This window comes from Panulirus ornatus, chromosome 68 (genome assembly GCF_036320965.1).
Source record: "Panulirus ornatus isolate Po-2019 chromosome 68, ASM3632096v1, whole genome shotgun sequence".
NCBI classification, from domain to species: domain Eukaryota; kingdom Metazoa; phylum Arthropoda; class Malacostraca; order Decapoda; family Palinuridae; genus Panulirus; species Panulirus ornatus.
In genome coordinates, this window is record NC_092291.1 from 26,180,534 (window position 1) to 26,193,391 (window position 12,858).

Here is a 12,858-nt window from a genome sequence, read left to right on the forward strand (position 1 = left end):
GGTACTCCATCAATGTCCACTCCCTGCTGAATAGCCCATCGCATGGACCAAATACCTCTTTTTGCCCCCCATCGCATGGACCAAATACCTCGGTACAACTGAGAGAACTCAACCTGAAACTTATGTGAAGATTATGAGAGGGAGTCGAATCCACAACCATGGCGTAAGTCAAGTACTTTAGCCACTCAGCTAAAACGCATCCAGAGGTTCCATCTTAATAAGATTACTCTTGCTAATTCGACCAACTGACATATGAGACATAAACCTCTGAAATACAAAATTAAGACGACATTTCTAAACCGACTAATTAGCGACCTTGGTTCGTAAATGACCTCATAATAAACCAATTATCTCAGGGACGCGGAGGGCTTCAATGGCGTCCCCGTCAGGAGAGACCCGAGGGTACAGATAAGACCAGAGCAACACAGGTAAGACCAGGGCAACACAGGTAAGATCAGAGCAACACAGATAAGACCAGAGCAACACAGATAAGACCAGAGCAACACAGGTAAGACCAGAGCAACACAGGTAAGATCAGAGCAACACAGGTAAGACCAGAGCAACACAGGTAAGATCAGAGCAACACAGGTAACACCAGAGCAACACAGGTAAGATCAGAGCAACACAGGTAAGATCAGAGCAACACAGGTAAGACATAAGCAACACAGGTAAGACCAGAGCAACACAGGTAAGATCAGAGCAACACAGGTAAGACCAGGGCAACACAGGTAAGACCAGAGCAACACAGGTAAGATCAGAGCAACACAGGTAAGATCAGAGCAACACAGGTAAGACCAGGGCAACACAGGTAACACCAGAGCAACACAGGTAAGACCAGGGCAACACAGGTAAGACCAGAGCAACACAGGTAAGATCAGAGCAACACAGGTAAGACCAGGCAACACAGGTAAGACCAGAGCAACACAGGTAAGATCAGAGCAACACAGGTAAGATTAGAGCAACACAGGTAAGACCAGGGCAACACAGGTAAGACCAAGGCAACACAGGTAAGATCAGGGCAACACAGGTAAGACCAGAGCAACACAGGTATGACCAGGGTAACACAGGTAAGATCAGAGCAACACAGGTAAGACCAAGGCAACACTGGTAAGATCAGAGCAACACAGATAAGACCAGATCAACACAGGTAAGACCAGGGCAACACAGGTAAGACCAGAGCAACACAGGTAAGACCAGGGCAACACAGGTAAGACCAGGGCAACACAGGTAAGATCAGGGCAACACAGGTAAGACCACGGCAACGCAGGTAAGACCAAAGCAACACAGGTAAGAACAGAGCAACACAGGTAAGACCAGAGAAACACAGGTAAGACCAGAGCAACACAGGTAAGATCAGGGCAACACAGGTAAGACCAGGGCAACACAGGTAAGACCAGGGCAACACAGGTAAGACCAGAGCAACACAGGTAAGATCAGAGCAATACAGGTAAGACCAGGGCAACACAGGTAAGACCAGGGCAACACAGGTAAGATCAGGGCAACACAGGTAAGACCAGAGCAACACAGGTAAGACCAGAGCAACACAGGTAAGACCAAGGCAACACAGGTAAGACCAGAGCAACACAAGTAAGACCAGGGCAACACAGGTAAGACCAGGGCAACACAGGTAAGACCAGAGCAACACAGGTAAGACCAGGGCAACACAGGTAAGACCAGAGCAACATAGGTAAGACTAGGGCAACACAGGTAAGGCCAGAGCAACACAGGTAAGACCAGGGCAACACAGGTAAGATCAGGGCAACACAGGTAAGATCAGGGCAATATAGGTAAGACCAGAACAACACAGGTAAGACCAGAGCAACACAGGTAAGACCAGAGCAAGACAGGTAAGACCCGGACAACACAGGTAAGACCAGGGCAACACAGGTAAGACCAGAGCAACACAGGTAAGACCAGAGCAAAACAGGTAAGATCAGGGCAACACAGGTAAGATCAGGGCAACACAGGTAAGACCAGAGCAACACAGGTAAGACCAGGGCAACATATGTAAGACCAGGGCAACACAGGTAAGACCAGAGCAACACAGGTAAGATCAGGACAACACAGGTAAGACCAGGGCAACACAGGTAAGACCAGGGCAACATAGGTAAGACCAGAGCAACACAGGTAAGACTAGGGCAACACAGGTAAGACCAGGGCAACATATGTAAGACCAGGGCAACACAGGTAAGACCAGAGCAACACAGGTATGACAGAGCAACACAGGGAAGACCCGGGCAACACAGGTAAGATCAGGGCAACACAGGTAAGACCAGAGCAACACAGGTAAGACTAGGGCAACACAGGTAAGACCAGAGCAACACAGATAAGACCAGAGAAACACAGGTAAGACCAGGGCAACACAGGTAAGATTAGGGCAACACAGGTAAGACCACGGCAACGCAGGTAAGACCAAAGCAACACAGGTAAGAACAGAGCAACACAGGTAAGACCAGAGAAACACAGGTAAGACCAGAGCAACACAGGTAAGATCAGGGCAACACAGGTAAGACCAGGGCAACACAGGTAAGACCAGGGCAACACAGGTAAGACCAGAGCAACACAGGTAAGATCAGAGCAATACAGGTAAGACCAGGGCAACACAGGTAAGACCAGGGCAACACAGGTAAGATCAGGGCAACACAGGTAAGACCAGAGCAACACAGGTAAGACCAGAGCAACACAGGTAAGACCAAGGCAACACAGGTAAGACCAGAGCAACACAAGTAAGACCAGGGCAACACAGGTAAGACCAGGGCAACACAGGTAAGACCAGAGCAACACAGGTAAGACCAGGGCAACACAGGTAAGACCAGGGCAACACAGGTAAGATCAGGGCAATATAGGTAAGACCAGAGCAACACAAGTAAGACCAGGGCAACACAGGTAAGACCAGGGCAACACAGGTAAGATCAGGGCAACACAGGTAAGATCAGGGCAATATAGGTAAGACCAGAGCAACACAGGTAAGACCAGAGCAACACAGGTAAGACCAGGGCAACACAGGTAAGACCAGAGCAACACAGGTAAGACCAGAGCAAAACAGGTAAGATCAGGGCAACACAGGTAAGATCAGGGCAACACAGGTAAGACCAGAGCAACACAGGTAAGACCAGGGCAACATATGTAAGACCAGGGCAACACAGGTAAGATCAGAGCAACACAGGTAAGATCAGGACAACACAGGTAAGACCAGGGCAACACAGGTAAGATCAGGGCAACACAGGTAAGGCCAGAGCAACACAGGTAAGACCTGGGCAACACAGGGAAGACCCGGGCAACACAGGTAAGATCAGGGTAACACAGGTAAGACCAGAGCAACACAGGTAAGACCAGAGAAACACAGGTAAGACCAGGGCAACGCAGGTAAGACCAGGGCAACACAGGTAAGACCAGAGCAACACAGGTAAGACCAGGGCAACATAGGTAAGACCAGAGCGACACAGGTAAGACTAGGGCAACACAGGTAAGACCAGAGCAACACAGGTATGACAGAGCAACACAGGTAAGACCAGGGCAACACAGGTAAGATCAGGGCAACACAGGTAAGACCAGAGCAACACAGGTAAGACCAGGGCAAAACACAGGTAAGACCAGAGCAACACAGGTAAGATCAGGGCAACACAGGTAAGACCAGGGCAACCAGGTAAGACCAGAGCAACACAGGTAAGATCAGGGCAACACAGGTAAGATCAGAACAACACAGGTAAGACCAGGGCAACACAGGTAAGACCAGAGCAACACAGGTAAGACCAGAGCAACACAGGTAAGACCAGGGCAACTCAGGTAAGACCAGAGCAACACAGGTAAGACCAGAGCAACACAGGTAAGACAAGTCATCTAAAGACAAGGAAATTCTTACCTGTTGTCCAAGATGACGCCTCGGTCAATCACCACCAGCACCTAGGGGGAGAGATGAGAGAGATGGCCATTAGCGTTTCTGTATTTTCAGTCCACAAGCAAGCGGCAGGAACCACACTAGTGTGGGAGTGACTGTAGCACAATCATTTCAACTTTTATCCTGGTGTAGTCAAACTCCTATACACATTGTGTATACGGTTATAGACATATATACACATGTATGTTTAAAAGTATGTACTTTTATTGATTTTGAGAGTCTGAGAGACAAACAAATTTTGTGAGTATACTCAAAACAGGGAATTCTGTAAAGGATGGTAAAAAGAATAAGTTCGTTGATGAGAAGATACGGTATGTTGTGCTGAGTGTATAGACTCAGTATACTAAATAACATCGAAGTACTTAAGTGACTGACTAAATGTTGATTATATAATGCTCAAGCTCGAGCGGGCGACTTACGTTAGCAGTAAGGGTGTTGTTCGTACGTCTGGCATTCAAGTTATTGTTCGTGCGTCTGGCATTCAAGCCATTGTTCGTACGTCTGGCATTCATGTTACTGCCCATACATTTGGTTATCCTTCAAGTGACTGTTCAAACGTTTGGCCTCCAAGTTATTGTTCCTAAGTTTGGCTTATAAGTAATTGCTCGTACGTCTGGCCTTCCAAGTTGCTGATCATACTTCTGTTAGCTCTCAGGTTCTCGAATAACAGATATCTTCGCCTGTACAGACAAACAGTTTGTACTAAAAGCTACAGTTATGGAAAACGAAAGAGGGGAAAAGTATGAATAAATTAAGACAAAATTAAAGAAAGACAATCATAGTGACATTGTATGTGGTCTTAGAATTATCTGTTAACACATGATAAAAGTGTTGAAGGTGAAAATCGGCCAATGTAGGTTTGTTTTGACGGCCTTATTGACCCTGCCAGTTGTTAGGGTTGTTACGAGCAAAGTCCAAACAACCAACCAGCAAACAAGGCCTCAGTTCGCGGTAGAATAATCTTTCTATTCATACGATAAAAATCAAAGTAAATAAGATAGTTTTCTACTCGCAGCTGAGGCCAATGTTCGTAGCTTTGATTTGTTCAGGGTCAGTGCAACAAGAGGATCCGGGGTCATACAGAATATTGTTTATACAGAGTTAAAGGAAAAAAGGGTTTCCAACTCCAAAACATAATTTTTCAATAGGACAGGACCCAGGGAGAAAGCATAAATATCCCAGTTCAGAACAAAACAAAGGACTTGGCAAAAACAAAAGTATGATTTTCTCACTAAAGGTAAAACAAAAGACATTAAGTCCCTTTTGTAAGTCATAACTAAAAAGAGTGCAGCAGCAGAGGTCCTGAGGCCAGTGCACAATTTTGCAACAGCACGAGCCAAGGTCTCTCTCTCTCTCTCTCTCTCTCTCTCTCTCTCTCTCTCTCTCTCTCTCTCTCTCTCCTTGAGAACGACGTGCGATCTTTGATTCAGATGAATGTCGTGTATAGTGTCTGAGCCCCTGAGGGGCAGCAGGGTGGGGACGGATCCCACTGTGAAATCTATAATCACCAATATCTGTGACGTAGCTTAATCTAGCTTGGTGTGGGTAGGTGAAGAGATGAGGTTAATACGTTGTATCAGTCTAGTCTTAGAGTGTGTATGGGGCCACCCAGGTACTCTTCTTGGACCAGTCGCTTCCTCCTGCCACATCTCCCATCGCTGCGTCGGGATCTATCCTATGTGTCCCCTAGTCATGATGAAGACATACGACTGTAATGTTGGACGGATCCCTAGGACCTTTGTAAACATCTTCCTGTAAAGGCTGACATCACTTTCTTGCGAAGTCACGGACCACAGTCCTGCGAAACCTCGAACCACTATCCAATGAAGTCTTGGAAAATCTTAGAATCAAAATTTGCTCGCTCGCACGACAGGAAGTACGTGTTGTACGAGGGCTGTTTGAGGGCTATACAGAGTTAGAACACAACACAAAAGGCCTTCGTGAACAGCTACACCGTCCTGTAAAATTGTCGGTCCATTTCGACCCGTAGGTCAAGCATTTTGGCGTCCATATCGAAAATGATGGGCTTCAGGTAGGTGGATGAATGAACAGACCAACGTATTTCAACCAGGGTTCTTTCCTTGACACTCTATATCAATCCACGACACTCTATATCAATCAAAACAAACTATACGCATGTAGAAGCCCTGTAGTTCATGATTTATAAGTGGCGCTCATTAGCTAATGGTTGCCATAAAGATGATCATGAAACTGTAGAATTTTGCTGAAGGAAGAATGGATGAAACAGATCAGGGTTCCTCGTACAGGCTTCCTCGACCGGAAAATATCAGAAAAAATATACAGGAACAGAGGTACGAGGGGGAATCATGCTATAGACACTGTAGGAAACTCTGGGTAAAGTTTGTAATCAGCAGGGGTTATCTTTCTCCAACACTCGCCTGTATCTCCTTCACACTATCACTCACCTTCATGTTCAACACATCATTCATAAAAACTGATTCAGACACCATCTCCACCACGTCTTCACTTCACCCTCAACATCACTGGCAGGTGAAAGGTCTTTATTTGGTGAAGATGTATGTGACTCTTACGGGTGAGGTCAAACGCATCTTTATCAAAAACAGGGAGTGGGTGCTGGCTGTTGGAAAAAGAAGAAGAAGAAGAAAGGAGGTGAAGAAGAAGAAGAAGAAGAAGAAGAAGAAGAAGAAGAAGAAGAAGAAGAGGAGGAGGAGGAGGAGGAGGAAAAAGAAAGAAAATGGAAACAATACTTTCCTCCTACGTAAGGAGACACACTGAAACCAATGGTGATACCATACAGCGTTGCCACAACACGAGGCAGGAGAGATGGTACTCTCAGCAAGTCACATCTCCGGGTACCCGTCCGCTGTGGAGATCAGTTCACACGTATTAATGAGGCTGATCTTGTGCAGGGTGATCTTAACCAGGCAACAGACATCATACACAACACACACACACACACACACACACACACACACACAGCCACCTTACATGTGGCCACACACCCGGGAGACATACACATCCGACCTATGCCAATAACAACACACCAGAGAAATACCGGATACTCAAGAATATACATCAACAAAACAATATTAGCAGGTAACTCGAAATAAAGCAATGAAACTTACGTGGAAAAGATGACGCGCAGAAGTGGGAAAGACTTGTTTCGTTTTGTGAGTCAACGCTGGAATACATCTAATATATACGCAGTTCATGCAGCTCAAAAACGGTAGATACTGGGTATGGTTATCAAAAAAAATCTATCCTACAGTTACAAGACCACTCAACTAGTAGGTCTACTTTTGCCAATTCACTTCCATTTATTACTGACAAGCTACAAGCTACGCTGCGCTTGAAATGGCTAGGTTCACGTCTGTCACAACATGTCACTCCTCTTTATCTTACACACTCAACATCTGACCAGGTATTACCTGCTGATGTACGTGAGGAACCACACAAACCTAGATCAGTACGCAGGTCCTCACGAGAGAACCCATGTGGCAGCTGGCAGAAGACAGGTGGTGAGTGTGATGATGATGTAGAGTTGTGTTTACATTTCAGTCCACTGTCACTCGTATGAAGGCCACACAGTATCTTCAGCAGGATCACGTACCACAGAGAACACTTCGTCCTCTATTATCGGGAAATATCTCAAGTGTCACATCAGCGAGACATCTAGTAACGCTTGTGTGAACCTTTATAAGTATCGTCAGTAGCTTTCATTACGTTGGAGAGAATAATGCTTCATATTACAAAGGAATTCACGAGCATTTGAACATGTCTGCCGATGGACCATTTGATGACTCTCAACTCTGCTTCAGGTGGAATATAGTGGGAGAGTGAGCGCGGCTCGTTCCTCAGCTCATCTGAAGCTTGGCAGCATATCAGCACATATATACATACATGAGGGACATAACAGAACATTAGATTGTCTTTAACAAGGATATCTGTTATGAGACAGTAATAGGACATAGGAAAGCCAGATAACAGAGGAGGTGATGGACTATGACGAGATTATCTGCTGGAGGACAATAATAGTTTATGGGATATCCAGATAACAGAAGACCTGACGGCCTGTAACAAAAGGCGATCTACTGCAGGGCAGATATAGGATCCAACATCGTTATGGTTATAGATGGAGACAGAATCATACACCATCAACCACACTTTACAAGGCTGGAGGAGACTTACACCAGTTTCAGGCGAGCTTCGACCAGCTATCTAGGAACCTCATCCATACACGTTACTGTACCACGGGACCTTCTAGCGTGCTAAAACCCTCCCACCTTCACCAGGGAAGATGTATTCCTGATGGATCCTATTGACGTCTGCAGCGTCGCACCCCAGTCTCACTCACACACACACGAGGCAGCTATGTCTGGTAACCACGCTGGTGTAGAGAAAAACCAGAGCTCCATTTTCTGTGTGGTAGAGACGGACGCCACTCGGCGTCTTGCACACTGCACCGGCCGGGCCCTTCTCCTCCCACCACCACCACCGACAAAACCTAATTACGGCGACGCTGCGAGGCAGGACCGTAAACGTAATTAATTAATCTACCTAGATAATTACCCATAGCTTTACAGTGAAGAATATCTCATTTTTGAGGAAAATACTAATTAATATTTCCAACTCAACGCAAGTGCAAGACTTTCGACGTAGATGAGCCTTACACTATATACCATCTGTCTTCTGTTTATACCATGCACAATTCCTCACAAACTCAGTGTCTCGAACGGCTCCAGCGACGCCAACCGTTTCTCGATTGTAACCACAATCTTACCAGTCCTGCCCAGCGGCAGATACCAGACAATTCCTGCCACAAACTGACGGGGGAATGATGGAGTAGAGGTGGTAACTGACACAAGAGGATGGAGTACAGAGTTGGAGCCAGACTCTCTACTTCAGTTTGTTGTCAGCTACCATCTCTTCTCCAACATACGTCGACAAGGAAGTTTCACATGACTGGGGAATATCAACCGAGAAACTATATTATTCAGGCAGATTTCTCTCTGTTACACCATCCAAACACATCGAGTGACACTCACTCACACACTCAGGGAAGTTAAGACAAGTATGAACAAATAAGCAAAGAAATAATCACAAATTTTGGTACAAACGGGAAAATTACTGCCATGTGGACACACCACATCATCAGATGAGATAAAAAAAAAAAGAATCAATAAAAAAGAAATTAACCCAATGTTTACTAATGGCTATCAAGAAAATATTAGATACGAGAGCTGGAGCAATTATCAGAGCTCTGTGATTGACAGACAAAAACAAAGAAATTTTAAGGTTGATCTTACAGCACTTTTAGAATACCATGTTATTAGTTACATCACATGTACAGTACGTCTGCTGACCTGTACTTTGTGCAGGATCAGAGCAGAATATTGTGACTACAGAGGAATCATTGTCCATATTTATTCATGCTATTTGTACAGTGATACATCTCATACCAGCGTATCATACATAACACATACATCCACCTAAAAGCGGCCATACACTCACAGACACACATCAGACCTGTGTCGGTATTGGCACACCATAGAATGGATTGTCATTGACAAGGACCCGTGTTTATACACATATTTCCCACTAGCGCCAAAGACTTTCACCGTCGACACAGGATTCTGCTCCACTGATTCATATTTTCGCCAAACTTAATGGCACATCAGTAGCACCAACAGCTGTAAACGTGGCACATCTGTAGAACCAATAGATGTAAGCGTGGCACATCAGCAGCAGCTACTGTAAGTGTAGGATAACAGCAGAACCGGCACATGATGGCAGAAGGAGGGGTTACTTACGACCAGCATCTTTCAGAAACCAACTGAAAAAAAATCTGTGTGTGTGTGTGTGTGTGTGTGTGTGTGTGTGTGTGTGTGTGTGTGTGTGTGTGTGGAAGGCGTTTTGGAGGTTCGTACAATACCAAACATACAACGAAAACGCTTAGGGAAACTGTTCAGGTCCTAAGTTATCTATTAGTCAATATAGAAGCCAGACTAACACGAACCTAGATATGTTCAGCAAAGATACAAAGATCCCTGAGTAACATTCAGTTGATCTAAATCTGTGTTCGTATCCTATCTTTCGTCATCACATTTGAAGGAGCGTCTACATCTGCCAGAGAAAGTCTGGCGGAGGAACAGAACCATAGTTGAATTAGGGAAATTGAGTTAGAGGGAGACGAGAGACAGCAGCTACTGAACTGCCCACAACATAAGAGAGGGACGAGGGGGAGACGTGATTATAAACCTTAGGATCGTAAATTGATCCGACGAGGGAGACAGCGATCACCTTACCTAAGTGGTTAAAAATCGATCCAAAACAAGAAGCTACGTACTTACTCCCAGTAGATGGAGCCTCACGAGTGTTGTGCAGTATTTCCCCCAGTAGATAGCGCCTCATGAATATTAGATGTTGCCTCACGTGTACTGCATTTTACTTTTGCCTTGTAAGTGGTGCCTTACGAGGACTATATAGTACTTCCACCAGTAGATGGTGCCTTACGAGAACTGTATAGCACTTCCCATGGTAGATGGTATTCTACGTGTAGATGGTGCCCCACGTGTGATGTATATCATTTCTTCCAATTTTATACAAATAGGGAAACACACCATAAACACACCACACACACACACACACACACACACACACACACACACACACACGCCGACATACCCAGCTCTGTCCGGGCCGGGGATACCTTAAGCCTCCGTATTTGATTTAAAGAATTTCTCAATCCAAGTCCCATTACACGCACGTTAACGATGATTCCATGCGTGGTAAGGGCGGGTGAGGGTGAGTAATGGCTGATGGATGTGTGTGAGGGAGGATCTCCACCGTACCTCCAGCCTTCCTCATAACCCTCTCCATGCTATTATGATCCAGGGTTTTCCATCATCAAGATGACGCCCCGTCTCTCTCTCTCTCTCTCTCTCTCTCTCTCTCTCTCTCTCTCTCTCTCTATCTATCTATCTATCTATCTATCTATCTATCCATCTATCTACACGTAACTACTGGAAGACGTGGTCGAAGGACACAAGGGCTATCTTCCTTTATCAGAAATAATTTCTCTTTCAACCAGGTGGAGTATAGAGGACTACTGCCTCTGTCCCTTGAAGGCGGGAGGCGGTACGTCAGGCCCAGGTGGAGGAGGCCACCTCGCGACCCTCTGAGAGACAGACCCGTGACAGCCTGGCTTGTGGAAGAGCTTTTACCAGCGAGGTTGATGTCGGGAGAACAAGCCGCTGTCTGTGACTTGTTATGGTGTGTTGGGAAACTTGAGGGTCGAAGGAGCTTTGAGAAATTACCTCATCTTTTATGTCACGGGCCATTTGGCGGCTGAGTGCTGTACACCCGCTCTGTTTAGAAAACCATCAAGTCTGGTGACATGCGAAAACTGTAGCACTTAACTCGTGATGAACACGTGTGGAGAAGTGTATAACCTTTATGATGAATGTTGTATAACATTCAGGCTGGTCTCCACTGTCAGGGTCTCGTCCTGCCCCAACCGTAATACAAGTCTTTAGAAATGATGACTCTCACAGTTCCCGTGTCTATCGCTATATATATATATATATATATATATATATATATATATATATATATATATATATGTGTGTGTGTGTGTGTGTGTGTGTGTGTGTGTGTGTGTGTGTGTGTGTGTGTGTGTGTGAGTGTGTGTGTGTGTGTGTGTGTGTGTGTAATTTCGTCATCACACAACTCCAGGTTCAGTATGAGCCAACAAGAATATATTCAGGCTGAGGCCACAAGATCACTGTGACGCGGGTCAGGAGGTTCCCAAGTCCCTCCCTACACAGCTCTCAGTCTCACAGAAGCGGCAACAACAACAACAACAACAACAACAACAACAAAAAAAAACTAAGTGCACCCGAATTTTCTCGTCACCCCTACTTCCGTTTTCTTCGCCGTAATTCATTCTCTTTTTTCCTTGAGGCTGACGATTTTTCCCCGCGTTGCTCCCACACACAGTGAAGAGGGGCGGGCATCATCCCCGCGCCACATACTGCACCACAGACCCATGTACACCAGTCTCCCATCTCTCGTGTCTTTCCTGTTTTCTATGCTCGGGGCTCACGATCGCTCACTACACCAGTGATTTAAGTGCGGAAAACGTTTCCGGCGTCCTCATTCCACCACCCTGTAACACACCATTATATCCATCCAATCGAAACGGTGGTTGATGTCTTGTGAACCACCTATTGTCTACGATTACATTAGTGTTTCCCATTGCGTCAGTCTCCTTCGTCAGTCGGAAAAGAAGCTCAAGGATTTCGCGCACGGATTCTGGGAAGGATTTCTCTCCAGCTTTAACCCCACCGGCGGAGGTGCCTGAAGGGCGCATCAGCCAGCATATGGGAGACGACATAAACGGTGTCCAGGGCCTCCCGTGGCTGGGGACGGGATGGGCCGGTGACAAGTGTCTGTGCGGTGAGGCAGATCCAATGGTGACGTCTTCATACACTACGTAGGGATATGATCCTCTCTCTCTCTCTGTCTGTCTGTCTGTCTGTCTCTCTCTCTCTCTCTCTCTCTCTCTCTCTCTCTCTCTCTCTCTCTCTCTCTCTCTCTCTCTCTTCGTTCACATCCTTTCATGTCCCCATCTCCGCCCCTCCTCACCGGTCTCTCTCTCTCTCTCTCTCTCTCTCTCTCTCTCTCTCTCTCTCTCTCTCTCTCTCTCTCTCGTTCTTCAGTCTCTCATCGTTGCCTCGTCCACGGCTCCTCCGCTCCTCCCACACAGCAGCGCCGCCTCACAATAGCTACTTGTACCGAGGGGCCGGAAGTGACCGCCCTGGGCACCGGGTCGGAACTCACTCTTGTCTGCTTTTTCTGTGGCTGCCTCCACTGTCTTGCGATTTTCTTCCTCGCTGACTCACTTCAACTCTCTCTCTCTCTCTCTCTCTCTCTCTCTCTCTCTCTCTCTCTCTCTCTCTCTCTAGTAGGTGGTAGGC

At 46.2% G+C, this 12,858-nt stretch overlaps 1 protein-coding gene across 3 annotated transcripts in view; it reads right to left on the minus strand.

Moving 5' to 3' along the window:
* The window catches only part of Vang (Strabismus domain-containing protein Vang), a 679,794-nt gene that overhangs the window by 270,041 nt on the left and 396,895 nt on the right, over window positions 1-12,858 (minus strand). For all 3 annotated transcript variants that reach the window (XM_071659775.1, XM_071659774.1, XM_071659777.1), the window contains one exon: window positions 3,863-3,903. The gene's annotated coding sequence lies outside the window, so the exon portion shown is untranslated. The remainder of the gene's footprint in view (window positions 1-3,862; window positions 3,904-12,858) is intronic.